Raw genomic sequence first — 15,820 nt, 5'->3', positions numbered from 1 at the left:
CACACATTTTTGCATGAGGAGTTAACATAGTTATTTCAAAGCTATATATATATATATATATATATATATATATATATATATATATATATATATTTGATTTTATATTTAAGACTTTAATATGTTTTTTATCTCCCAGCTGAAACGAGAGAGGTTTGATTTTGTTCTTCACAAGTTACAAAATAAATTTCAGAAAACATTTTCAAATTCCAATTCTCCTCCTTTTAATTTTGTCATTTATATATGAACAACCTTTAAAGAAGGTACATACGAATTGTAAAAGTTTATATATATATATATATATATATATATATATATATATATATATATATATATAACAAAAATTCAGGATATATAGGTAAACCATATGTACAACACAAGGACAACCTACGAACCAAAGTTAGTGAGAACCAAAATGTTAAACGATGCCTATGCCTGCATAATAAAACTAGAATGTTAGAACAAAAGCTCCTTCTTCTGTATACAACACTAACCACCAACAAAGATTCATCTGATAGAGTGAACAGAAAGAAACTACTTAGCCAGAATTACCTTTGCATTTTAGAATAATTAAATTGAGTTCGAGAAAGATAGTGCTGGGATGTTAGAAGGTGAAAGATTATATTGTTAAAGAAAAGATTAAAAAAAGAGTTTAGAAGTGATCCAATGAGGAAAAACTTAAATCTTAAAGTTTATTAATAACATCTGTCACAAGATAAAATTATAAAATAAGTAAGAAAAAAAAAAGTCAAAGAATGTTTAAATTTTACTTTTATAATTTAAAAATAAGATAAGAAGTTGACATTGCAACATATATAACATTATGTTCACGAGAGTCTTTATCTTTTTACATTTTTTTAACATGCATGTAGTTATTTGGTAGTCTACTTTACCTTTTATAATCAGTTTTCTAAGCAATTTGACAAATTGTAAGAAGTTGATTTTCTAATACTCAGAAACTTCGTACCACAAGATTATATTATATATTACAAGTTGTAACAGTTGATAACGTGAAGCAGATGCTAAGAGTTAAACTATGTTTTAATAGTCTGGATTCCATCACAACAATTCAGCAAAGTGGGTCAAAAGTCAGCTTGATTTTCAGTTCCCAACATACATTATGTTTAAGGGTAAAAAATATTTGTTTATAATTTTTCCTTATTAACTTTATAAAAAAAGTTATTGCTAATAATTTTTAAAAATGAATTTGATTTTCAAAACTAAATTGTGAAACTTGAAGGACTAGGTTAAATGGAATACAATTTAGAAGGCAACCAAAATAAAAATACATTCGATCATTATTAATCACTCTCCACTTAACAAACATTTGTTGGCCAAGGTAGGGACGACATTCTAACAACGACCATTGAAAAGCCCGAGCACCCAGGACGTGTACGTGGAGTTCCTAGGGCGATTGGTCTTCGTGACTACTTTGGCCCTACATAGAAAACCACTCAATCAATGAGTCAGGAGACACTGAGGCAGATGGATCTTCAGTGGGAGGAAAGACTCAACCAAAGCATGAGATCAATGAAGCAATGATTCATGGAGCAGCTACAAGAACAAAAAGAAATACAAAGAGCGCTTGAAGAGAAGCTGCATTCCATGACGTAGGGCAACATGGGGCCCGCTGAAACTCCCACACCACCTCGTGTCAGCACTAGAGGATCATGCTCTGCTGTAGAACCTACTCAGTATAGCGATCAATATGAGTTGTTGGTTGATGGGGATCCCCCACGCATTGTGGCTGTCGGACGAGTGCTTGAGGGAGGGCAGACTATTCATGGTGTTCCCATATTACCCCACCACGTGCGTGTGACGATTGACGAGGTTCGGGATCCCTAGGTGCTTGTACCCACTCTAGAAATTTATTTTGTGGGGGAGGCCATAGGATCATTTATAGCCTGGCCTAGAGCATTGATCATGTCACACATCGCTACTCCACAGGTATAATGTCTTTGTTATTAGTATTTCTATGTTAAGTTTAAAAATATTTGTTGATAACTCTTTGATGAAATTCTTATCTTCAGTTCACACGTCCTCAGAAGCAGCCGATTCATGATACAGTCATACATGAAGATGATGACATGGCTGAAGCGGAAGATGATCCTCTATCAAAGCTAATGACAAGATTACCAAGGTTGAACAAATCACCATTAGAACTATACTGGGATTTGAGAGTATTTGGTCTCCCCCCCCCCCCCCCCCATGTGCCAGTATATATCACATTGCCTGATGCATTGGAGGTGATTGGAGGGGAGACAGGATGTTGAATATTTCCATCATTCAACTGTGGTGCATGTAAGATAGTTAATTTTGTCTTCCATATTACTTTTATTTAGATTCCTAGTTTCTAACAACTTAACTTTGTTTTTTTAGGTACATGGACACAGTCATTGTAGACCAAGGTCGGTCTTCCATGTACGAATTTGTTGAACCTCAGACCATTTAACCTTCTGGTAACACACTTGAAAACAGACAACATTATTTGCAAACATGGATGGATGAGTCAAAAAGAGACGTATACCTTGTGTCATACATTGATGGGTACGTGTTGTTATATGTAAAAGTTCATTATTAAAGTTTCCTTAATTAGTTAAATAACTATTTGTCCTTCGTGATAGGTCGCACTAGCAGCTGATGGTCATCATTCCCAAACAATGTAAAATTATATGGTTTTGTTCGTTGCACAAAGAAGATGAAAAATGACTTGAGAACCATGCTTCAAGGGTAAGTGTTTCTCCAAAAATGACTTTGAATTTGATGTTCACCTTAAACGTTTATGATAAATATAGTTATATTAATTTTACTTTGTGTTTTCAATTTATACAGAGTTATTGGTAAATCTCGAAGTCAACTAGTTCAAATGTTGTATCCAAAGGTTGTAAGTCATTTATAGTTCTAATTCATTTTCTATGTTATTGAATGATCTAAATTCTTGACTATTTACTTTGTCATTTTAGTGTAACCAGCAGCTAGATTCATGGGAATGTGGCTTCTATGTCATGTGTTGGATTAAGACCATCATTCGAGCTGTCATTACAGATGACTAGAATGAGGTAATGATGCATACCTTGAATACATTACAAATCAAATTCATCTTTAAACATATATGAAACCATAATGAATCTTTCTTCAATTTTGTAGTGCTTCAAGAGTACATCTCCTATACCAGAGGACACAATTAGGCAGATAAGGCAAGAGTGGACAACTTATCTTCTGCAAAGATGGAGCTAGGAACACTTTTATTTGTTGTTGAACATTGCTTAGGTTTAATTTAATTTTATATCTTGATAGTTTTGGTATTGGATTATTTTTGACATTAAGTAGAACTTTCTTTATATGAAATGCATATATATATATATATATATATATATATATATATATATATATATATATATATACATATATATATTATTATTCTGGGACAATTTTCTGCTTTTCAGGTGTGGTTTTATTGCAAAAACAAATTTTTTTTTTAAAAAAACACCCAGTAGACGTCAGTTAGTGCACTAACGAACATCTGTAGACGTTTAGCAGTGCACAAACCGACGTCCAACCCCTAACCCCTAAACAAACCGTTTCAGGCATATGGACGTCGGGGGGTGGCTTCATCCGATGTCTACACAAACGTCGGTTGTATCCCTTGGACGTCTACATAGACGTCGGGTACAGGTCGGACGTCAAAAAGCCAAAAGAACAGACGTCTAAAGCCCTTTCTGCACTAGTGAGTTCATAGGAAAAAATACATCTAAAAAAGTAGTGAATTGCGCATTGCACTAAGACACAACATTGGTTATTTGGTATTTTGTTAGTTTAACAAAATACACTAGTAAAAAAGAAGCTTTTTAACGCACTCTATATGCCTCGGTTTTACTGAAACCGAAGCGTACAAAAGCGCGGTGGCATTTTTGTAGTTTTAGACAACTTATATGCCTCGGGTATCAGTAGAACCGAAGCCAAAACGATTTTCAACATCTGTTACGCGCCAACCGAGGCATATAACCCGTATATATTTTTAAATTTTAATTATTTTTCGAAACTTTAGGCACCGGTTATGTTAAAACCGAGTCAGTATGCCTCTCTTACCTCAGGTAAATATTAACCGAGGCAGTATACTCGTACATATCACCCTCACTCTTCCTCTTCTTCTCTCTCGCTCACGCTCAGATCTCCATCAGTCTTCCTCTTCTCTCTCGCTCACGCGATCTCCTTCACTCTTCCTCTTCTTCTCTCTCACTCACGCTCAAATCTCAAAGCCACCACTCTGCCGCTCCGCCGCTCAGATCTCCTTTCACGGTACCCTTCTCACTCTTCCTCTTCTTCTCTCTCGCTCAAATCTCCTTCTCACAGTTCCTCTTCTTCTTCTCTCTGTTGCTTTGCCACCACTCCGCCGCTCCGCCTCTCCGTCGCCACCACTCCGTTGCTCCGCCGTCGCCACATCTCCTTCAACGCCTCCGAAAGCCATGGCTGCCTCCCACCCCGCAACCCCAACCCGTCACGCCTCCCACCCCGCAACCCCAACCCGTCACGCCTCCCACCCCGCAACCCCAACCCGTCACGCCTCCCACCTCGCAACCCCAACCCATCACGCCTCCCACCCCGCAACCCCAACCCCACCACCAATCGCCACCCAACCGGACGCGATCTCACTCCACCAGCGGACGCGATCTCAGATCTAGTGTTGTTCGTGGACCGCCTAGTGCCACAAAGCGGTGGATCAGAGTGACGCTTCCGCGATTCAGGCGGCGGAGGTGAGGGCAACGGGAAACAATGTCACACCGCCTGGTGGCTTGGCGGCTATGGCTCAATCTATGAAAATGAGTTTCTGTAGAGGATGAAAGTTGCTAGTTTGAAGAGTAGGGGGTTCTTTCTAACACAAAGTTGAAGATGTAAATGAGTTTCTGTAGAGGATGAGTGATTTGAAGAGTATGAACAATTTATTCACGATGATTTTTGGTTTTATCTGCTCTGTGATGTATCTTATTCTGAATTTTGGAGTTGGTTTGTGTTTTGGACTCTATGATGTATCTTATTCTGAATTTTGGAGTTAGTTTGTGTTTTGGAATTATAACTGAAAATGCTTGAGTTTGAGTTTGAGACCCTGTATACCCGATTTTGGAGTTTGAGTTTGAGTTTGAGTTTTCTGAAAATGCACTGGCATATAAGGCTGCTGTGTTAAAGGATTGAGGAAAAGACCCAGATACTTTGGCAGTTTTCTGAAATTTTTTTTAGGGTTAAATATGTTTTTAGTCCCTAAACTATTGGTCGTTTCTAGTTTTCGTCCCTCTTTCAAAGTAAGGTACAATTTGGTCCTCATTCTTTTCGAAACGTTCGTTTTAGTCATCGGAATTTTGGTTTTAGTCCTCATTTGTTGCTAAATGAGGACCAAATTTTTAAACAGTGTTTAGTTTTTGAGGACTAAAACGAACGTTTCGAAAAGAATGAGGACCAAATTGTACCTTATTTTGAAACAGGGACGAAAACCAGAAACGACCAATAGTTTAGGGACTAAAAACATATTTTTATTGAATTTTTTATGATACTGACTCGGTTCAAAAGATAACCGATGCCAAAATCGATCCTTTTTTGACCCGGTTTAGAACCGAGGCATTAAACGTATCCTTTTTACCTCGCCTCCATATGCACCGGTTGTAAAACCGGTGCGTATAAACGAAACTAACCGATGCCATTTCCGTTTATTGTACTAGTGATAGTTTATTTATTTCTTGTTAGGGGAGGGGGAAAGAAGGAAAAAACAACATACAGTTAGCTACATCAAGACACAACAACTATCCTTATTGGGATTTTGATGTGTTGCTTACTCTTCATTTTGTATCAATTATTTCCTATTTGTATGAGGTTAAGAAATAATAAGCTTAATTTTTTTAATAGCAAAGATCAAGCTTACTTGATGATTATATGGCACAAAAAAATTTATTTTACTTATTACAAAAACTCATAAGATGTGACATCTTCCAAAAGCATTAATACATCAGATATTCATAGATCATCAATAATTTATACATATTCTAAGGTTAATAGGTATAAAAAAAATTTATACCTATCTCAATGCAACTGGTATAAAGCTATTTGTATTTTATTACAATATTATCACCACATCACTTTTTATTCCTATTTTCATTATAATCAGTGTATAAAAGTTTCTCATATTTACAAAATTATCAGTGTGTCACTTTTTATATATGGTGGATTTTAACCCGTATAAAAAATTGCTATAAAAAAATGTATTTTCAACTAGTGTAAGCAGTTAAGAAGGAATAAATGAAAATTTAGATAATCATTAGGTGTAAAGAATGAAAAAAGAAAAAGTCGTCTTATTAATATACTCACCCGATCTAATCTTAGAAACCTCAAGTTTAAAAACTATATTATTTCTATTTCGGTGCTTGAACCAAACATGCAAGTGAAGAAGAAGAACTCAGTTCCCCATCCACAAAACTGTGTTATCATTGATAAGATTTTATCACACACATAATTAGAATCATGAAAATACCTGGTATTATAATATTAAACATAGATAATAAATGTACGAGTATGTAGTTGAAATTATATGTAGGCCAGTGGTCATTAGTGAAGTGATTGGGAACAATTGACCATTACTATAATATTCCAAATGTATAAATTACAAAAGATGGTTCATACTGTAACATTTGACTTTGGATTTTTCCGATGTCAAAGTCTTAAGTATTTGTGATTATAGTACGACTTTGTATCGCACAAATTCCAATCCACTCAACGCGTATGCCAACTATAAATCATATGCTAAACGTATTTTTCATGGTTAAATTGATGACCTAGTAAACTGGGAAGAAGCTTAGCGTGTAAACCCATGTGCATGTAGTTCGTACCACACATGCATATTAATATAATTAAGTTCCATGGCTGCAAGCTCACCAAAATTTTAATCATAGCATGTTTTCCAACTTTCAGTTGCTTATGAAATTGCTTGTGTCAATAGTATAATGCAAATGAAGTGGCGGAGGTTGCAGGGCATGGCCTCGGCTCCATCATTCCTTCGCAAAATTATCTTCAAAATTGATCTTGAGTAAAATCAAGATTATTGTTTGTTTTTACTACACTCAATAATTATCATTTAAGAGTTAAGATTGAATTCAATTTTTTTTTCTATTCTCTATGACGTCTTTTAAAAAAAAATTGTTATTTAGTGGAAGTTTCTTTTTTATTTTATTTGTGGAGGTCTTTATTTTCTGCAAATTAATTTGTTGAAATTTTTTAAACATCTCTATCGTCAGAGTCATCACAAGCTATCTGTGCATCCCCTAGTATCATATTTATATTGCAGAATTTTTTTTTGTGAAGGGTTTTGTGGAGGTTTTAAACCTCCTTTATCTATAATTATCCTTTTACATTTATAATTTTCTAATTTCATGAAATATGTTTTTATAATATAAAGTATATAAAATTGTAAAGTACACAAAAATTAAACAAATTAATTTTATTGGTGATTTAAGATATAATTATTTACATTTACAATGTAAATATAAAAAAATGCATAATGTTTAAGAAACATTATAAGATTGATTAAAAAATGCAACATAGATAGTAAACTACCAGGCGAATTGAAAACATATGTGCTAGTGTTGATGAAAGTTATATGTGCTAGTGTTGACGAAAGTTTAACATCAAACTAGTAGTTTTGCATTTGCTTCCTTCCGTTGCAAGTAAAATAGCTTCACTTATGCAACTACTTCCCTTAAACTCATTCCTCCATCACTACTCTTTTTTAGATATCCTATAATTTGATTCCAATTATATGCCAAACAAGTCAATATGGTTGTAGCACCCCTACTTCCATTGCTTTCAATCTCTAGTTCCTAATTATATATATATATATATATATATATATATATATATATATATATATATATATATATATATATTTAAACTTTTGGATGATTCTCATATTTGTTGAAGAATAACAAGTGAGTCCTCTTGTTGAAAACGATTTCAATTGGTCCTAAATTTTGTAAAATCGTAACAGTTAAGCTTTTTCCGTTAAGTGGTCAGAAAGGACGTCAAAGTATGTTGATGTGGTGATGCTGATCTGAATTATTTTATTACGTGAAAAATTTAAATTATGACTTGTAATGACAATTTTAAATTATGTCTCGTGATTCTAATTAAGTAATGCAATTAAATCCTCTTAACCCTAATTATCCCAATTAGCTTTCAGAAAAACTAATTCACCTAATAACCATAATCAAATCCAAATTTGGTTTCCTCTTCTTCGGAGACAAACCACAACATCAGAGGGTCCTTCGTCGTCACACAAGGGAACTATTCTTCTTCCTCGTCTTTGCTTCAGGTTCGTGCATCCAAACCAGCCTATGGTTTTCTTCATCGCGTGAGAGGTGATTGGGAGAGCACCTTTCTTCTTTTACCTTTTCCTTTTATCTCGAGGAAACCCAGAAGCTTCAAGCTTCTTTCCTCTCACTTTGCACGCGGACAACCAATGTGAAGGGATCATTAACGGTGCAGCGAAGGCGCGATGGAAACGCGGGGGAGACGAGACGGGGGCACAAGGGCGCGGTGGTCGTTCTTGTTGTTGTTCTTCTCTTCGTTCTAATTTGCAGCGAAGGAGGAAGCTTCCTTCTCTCCTCCTTTTCTGATTTTGATTGGGTAGTTTCTGTTTGATTGTTTCTCCGCAGGAGTGGTGATGGAAGCACGCTGTCCTCATTCTTGTAGTGATTTGGAGTTCACATTTCGTTTTCGGGGTTGATTTTTGGGTTTCTCATCCATTGCAGAATGAGCCGTGAAGAGTGGTTGCAGATGGTGTTGGTGAAGCCAAATTATCTAACTATTCTGTGTGTTCTTCCCGTTGGCTAATTTGGGTGCTTTGGATTTGGGGGGTTGGATTCACAAGTTTGCCCAAAGGAAGAAGTTTGATAAATCTGCTCGTGTTGGCACTCTTTGATTGATATGTATGCAAACATTATGGAGTATAAATTATCATTATAAAACACATCAGTAACTGAAATTAATAAAAAATGACACATCTTCCAAACAAAATTACAGCTCAGCAACTCTTGACGTCGTTTCTGATCACTTAATGGAAATTGCTTAATTGTTACGATTTTACAAAATTTAGGACCCAATTGACACTGTTTTCAACAAAAGGACCCACTCAGTATTCCTCAACAAATATGAGAACCATTCGAGAGTTTAAACCTATATATATATATATATATATATATATATATATATATATATATATATATATATATATATATATATATATATATATATATATTCCTCCACCATATGAAAGATTCTTTTTAGAGTGGTCCTTCATTATAATTTGAGAAGTTGGATTCATATATATTTATTGGTATAATACCTATTTTGGTCCTAATTTTGGTTGGGAATGTTCGAAATGGTCCTAATTTTTTGTTGTTGTTTAATGTAGTCCTAAAGAATATAATTTGTGTTCAATTTGGTCCTTTTTGCAAACGCCGTTTAAATCGTTAACGGCTAGATGTCCAGATGTGCAATTATAGAGTGAAATGTCATGTATTGGCTTACGTGGAGTCCTTTGTGGCGTTGTGAGTTGGATTTATTATTTGTTAAATTCTATTTTATGAAACCCTTTATAGAGGTGCAATGAGGGTGGATTCTCAAATTAGGGTTTTTACTTTTGTTCTTTGAAAGCCAAAGTGACGTTGGATGTTAACCAATCTTCTTCCCAATCTTGGTGGTTAATGAGCCATGTTTGCTTCCCAATCTTCTTCTTCTTCTTACAATAGCTTGGGGCATCGAAGTTGTCATTGTTCACATGGTGGTGGTTCAATGGGGCTAGGGATAATCCCCATTTGCAATTATGGTGAGATGGCAGTAGTAAAAATGGTTAGAACTTCAAAGAATGCGAGAAGATATTTTTGGGGTTGTCGTAACTACAAGGTAATCTGAATAACCCCTATGTTGTTTATGTGATAGTAATTAACATTGTGTTTGAAGTTTTTATTGTTGATGAATAACAGAGTGGAGCTAGTAATGCAATGTGTTGCAACTATTTCAAGTGGTGCAATGAAGAAAATGTTGATGAAAGGGATGTTATTATTGGGAGGCAAAGGAGGAAGATTTATGATTTGGAAAACACAATCAAAGCTTTGAAGAAAAGGATCCAATTATTAGTAGTAGTGGCTGGTGTTGTTAGTATAGTGAACATAATTATATTCAATGTGTATTTTGGTTCAACTGATGATGTGTTTTAGGTGGTCCCAATCTGGTTGAATGTAGTGTTTTTAGGTCAATGGAGTTGAACTGTTGTGATGTTAAGGTTGTGCCTATGTCTTTTGTAATGAATGAAGGAATGAAATTTGTGTTAGTAATTAATTGTTCAATGTAGTCCCCATTTTCGTTAATTATTTTCGAATATGGTCCCTATGATGATGACTAATGTGTCCATAAAACAATATCTTTGCAATTGTATAAACAATAAAAATGATATCTTTGCATAAAATAAACAAAGGTCATGGTTACATGTAAGGATTTAAATTGTAAAGTACATCAAAACAAATGCAGTGCCATTTAATGTTTAGCACACAAGTGACCAATTCAAACAAAACAAAAGTACAACAACATTATAACACTATAAAGCACATGGTCTTCTAATTGGTAACTTGTCCCTTCTTCTTTTCTGAGTTTGTTCTTCTCTGGATTCTTGTGTTGGTTGTGGAGGTTCTTCATATTGTTGTGTCATTTCCTCAATTGGTGGTTGGGATGGTGGTTGAGATGCCTCTGGTAAGTCTGCTTCATGTTGAGGACGTAATGGGCAATTATTTCTGTTATGTCCAAGTTGACGACAAATACTACATTTTTTGCAGTGGCCACCTTTGGTCATGTGGGTCTCTTCTCTCCTTAGCTCCCATTGCTCCAACCTTCTTTTTTTCTTTAGTCTGTCATGTAATTCTCTCCTTAATGGTGGCAGGACGTCTGGGTAGGATGTTCTTTCCCATAACAGGTGGCCATTGACTCGAAATATGATGGAGGCATATGTTTCATCATACGTGGACCGTTTGAAGGAAATGGGTACATAATCTTCTGAATCTAAATTTAAGAACTTCATGGTTGCTATTGCATGGCAGCAAGGGATCCCAGTAATAAGCCATTTCCTGCACGAACAATCTTGACTGTCCAGGTTAACTACAAACTTGTTTGTCATCTGTGCAAAATGCCTAACTTCATAGAGTTTTTCTGCAGACCAACTACCATGAAGTAATAGATGAATAAAAGTTAAAAATTAAGATATCAATACCGCCATTTTAATCACAGACCAAGTGCCATCAACTAATAGTGAGAAAGAAAATGCATACCTAGAGATCCAATTTTTGGATAAATTTGACTCTTTTGTAAGTCTCTTTCTAATCTTGGGGCAGATATCAAAGTCCATATTACACATCTTAATTCTGTTTGTTGCCCATCTTTTCATGAGGTAAACTCTAATTTCTTCAAGCATGGTTATAATGGGCTTTCCTCGTGCATCAACAATCACACTATTAAAACCTTACTCATGTTATTGTTTAGTGTATCACAAAATGCTCGACCTGTAAATCTAGATATTGACCAATACCTGTTACAAGGAATAAATATGATGTTTATATCCACTCTACATGTCATCAATGTATTGTTAAGGAATAAAGAATACCTTCGCGAGATAGCAATTAGGTATTTGTAAGCCTCTTCATTCACTTCCTTTATATTTAACATTTCTCTTTCCCAAACTTGGGGGTATGTACTTGCAGCAACCTTCCACATTAGATTCTTCAAGTTTTTTCCAGAAAAATTTTTCCTGAAATTTGCATATAAGTGTCACATGCAAAATCTGTGCTCTGCCCTAGGTAAAAGTTCAGACATAGCTGGCAGTAAACCCTGTAAAAAAGAGACCAAATTGAACAATTTAAACAAAAACGGGGACCAAAAACCATAAAAGAAATATATAAGAAATACATTTACCTTTTGTTGATCAGACATAAAAGTGCATGAATTGCATACTTCAGCACCCCTAAGGTCTTCTATCAACAACTCGAAAAACCATGTCCAACTATCTTTGTTCTCTACTTCCACAATTGCATATGCTAGAGGTAACATCTGGTCATTAGGATCACTACCAATAACTGTTAATAACTCCCCCTTATACTTTCCTTTCAAAAAACATTCGTCCAAACCAATAAATGGCCTACAAGAGAGGAAGCTAACCTTGCAAGCTTTCAAACAAACGTAGAACCTCTGAAATGTTGTCTCACCATTGTCAGTATCCACTTTAACTTTTACTGTTGATCCAGGGTTACATATCAATAATTCATGTGCATAGTCATATATTCTTGTGAACTGATTTTTATAACTACCTTCAACTTTGCAAGATGCAATTATCTTTGCCCTACGAGCTTTAGAAATTGTGACATTAGTATTCCATTTCCTCAAAGCTTTTGAGCGTATTTCATTTATCTTCAAATTCAGATTTTCATGTAGTGAATTATCTAATGTCTGACTCAACCACTTAGAATTCATCATTTTAATGTTGAATTGCCTACTACAAGTATGATTATCCAAAATTTTTCTCAATTATCGTGTCCTACATCCTTCCGAATACCCACAATAAGCCATCCATGGACAACTTTTTTGGGCACCCAAATATCTCACTCGTACCCTTTTGTTATCATTCTTAATAAACTTCAAATTCCTCCCACCATGGATTGCATAACTTCTAACAACATCCATAAACTAATTTTTATCCCTAAACTTTGTTTTCGCTTCCCACTTGTATTCAAACATACTCTTTTGCATAACAAATGTCCCAAATGGACCACAACTTTGTCTTTCATCACCTGTATCCTCACTTCCACTTTCTTCTGGAGTGGCCAAAAAATATGAGTCCCACTCATCATCAAACAACCCCCTGTCATATGGGTTTTGCTGGCTATGTGTAATATCATCTGCATCCTCACTTCCACTTTCTTCATTTTCATTAACTTATTGTTCAAAAGTACTTCATCAACATTTACATCAACATCTACTAGTCCTTCATCCTCTTCTCCTTCATCAACATCCTATTGTCCTTCATACCCTTGTCCTTCATCACCATGCACCTCCCCTGCATCATCAGACACACTTGAAGGAAAATCTTCAACGTGTACTTCTTCCTCCGCATGCACGTGTTGTTCATCCATGTCCTCCGCCTCTATTTCTTCCTTCCTCTACACCTGTTGTTCATCCTCCACCTCCACTTCCTCCTCTTCCCCTTGCACTTCATCATCCAAACCCTACACCTCTACTTCATTGACACCCTTTACTTCATCCAAACCCTGCACCTCCACTTCATTCAAACCCTGCACCTCAACTTCATCCCCATCCCCACCTACATGGCTATCTTCTCTACTGTCTAAACTTCCATGATCGAGCAAAAGAACTTGTTCACTTACTTCATTTTCAACCACCTCTGGCTCATCATCCACACCGTGAACCATAAATAAGTGAACTTCCCCAAAATACTTAGCAACTTTTACCATGTTCATTGCACCTCTATCATCAACCAACTTATGCAGAATATTTTCTACGCAATAAAATATGTCAGTCACGTTAATATACCACAATTCCTTAATAGCATCTACCACTTCGAACTAACTCCATTTGTTAGGGTCCACACTCCAATATGTCATTTCCCCACCAACATATTCGAAAGGAAAATCATTTACTAGGGTCCCACTATGGTGGACCACAACATTAAACCTCTCCTCAGACATCCCAAACGCAAGCCCACAAAATGAATTTTATGGGCATGGGACCACTATATAAATGCTAAAAGTAACTGCTAATAGGTATGGGAAACCAAAACCAAAAACAAAAAAGCGACAATGACCTTCACACAACCAATTATAATACGTTACACACAGCAATGCCCTAAACAATTTACACAAATGTTAAAAACATTCTAACTTTTCCAAAATCTAACACTCAAACCAAAAATTTTCCAGCTTTTACAGTGTTGAAAAAAATGATAGATACGAATGCCACAAAGCAAATATTACGAACGCAAACCTGATTTTCCCAAGGATGAATGCTTCCAATTCGAACAACACGTCATTGGTGTTCTCTCCCAAACCTGTTCTTCCCAAAATCACATATTTCCCTTGCAAACCATGACCAAAACTTTACAACTAAATACCTTTAATTTATTTTTCAAAAGAATAACCCTAATAAAAGAAATACAATTTAAAAAAACAATAAATCCAACTCACAACGCCACAAAGGACTTCACATAAGCCAATACATGACATTTCACTTTATAATTGCACATCTGGATATCTGACCGTTAACGATTTAAACGACGTTTATAAAAAGGACCAAATTGAATACAAATTACATTCTTTAGGACTACATTAAACAACAACAAAAAATTGGGACCATTTCGAACATTTCCAACCAAAATTGGGACCAAAATAGGTATTATACCTATAATTATTCTTAGGAGTCATGGTCATGATTGATTTAATCAACTGTAAAAAAATGTAAGAGTTTTAATCTTTGGTTTTTATATAAGAGTACAATAGCAATCAAGCAAATATATAAATTGTAGATGCCGTAGTGAATGAACTAAACTAGCTCTAGTATGGTCTATTAAAATTCACTTACTTTGTTTATAAGTACCCAACTTTTTATTTGTCTATGAGATTAACATTGCATGTTCTAAAATATTGTAATTCAGGAACTATTATAGACAAAAAATATTACTGCTAATTTACACCAAATTCTTTCACATGGATTATTTTTACTTGGACTTATAAAAACATATTGTATAAAACTAGACTAATGGTAAAGTAGATACCTGGCGAGCTTTTATACTTAATTGAAGATGCACTAAGTCTAGTATATCCTAATATTTTTGTTTTCAATGATAGAAAATGTATAAAAACTATTAGAAGTAAATGTGACATTTTTTCAATACCAATTAAAAGGAGGAAAATGAGGTTTGTACCTGAATATCTATGTCAGTTTGGCCTCCTTGAGCACCACCAAGCGGTTGATGAATCATAATCCTTGAATTTGAAAAATACAAAACACAATAAAAGTTCCCATCTTATAGCTACACTTGAGACCTGGACAATGGAAACATAGCTCATAACTAGTTATAATTTACCAAGAAGAAGGCTAAGAAGAAGAGGAGCGTATAATAAAACTTCACATTGGGAAATAAAAGAAGGCCTTTACATGTTTTATCATAAATCAATGTATTTGAAGACAAAATAATTATAGTACTACCTTGGAAAGGCCCATAAACTAAAGTGAACAATATATTCATTTTTTATTATCCTTTCATTTCCAAGCTCAAGCATGTTAAGATTTGTTGAGTTTACATGTTCAATTGCTATCATGATTCTCAATTGGATAATTTATTCAAACACACCACCTATTATAATGAAGAATTTAGTAATCTATTCCAAACATTATCACATTAATAATCCTTTAACAAACACCTAAAGCTGACATGTATTTTTAGTCTATTATAAGTTACAACACCAACTTCTATCCATATGATAGTTCTAATAACTGAAAATGTTCTGCTAAACATTTTTCATAAACTAGTCTCACTAGTCCTAGCAGAAAGTAAAAATACTTGACCATCACTCAGATGTCGATAGTATTGAAACAAGATTATCTAGAGAGACTAGACTCTCTAGCAACTAGAGTTTTGGAGTTTAACAATAAGCACTAAACGAAATATCTTTTCAGAAAGAGGAGTGCCTACTTAACTTGAAGCATCTAAGTGTTTGCTAAATCAAAA

The sequence above is a fragment of the Vigna umbellata genome, chromosome 9, assembly GCF_029865625.1.
Source record: "Vigna umbellata cultivar VRB3 chromosome 9, Vumbellata_1.0, whole genome shotgun sequence".
NCBI lineage: Eukaryota > Viridiplantae > Streptophyta > Magnoliopsida > Fabales > Fabaceae > Vigna > Vigna umbellata.
The sequence above is the reverse complement of the archived record's forward strand: the minus strand, read 5'-3'. Positions refer to the sequence as shown.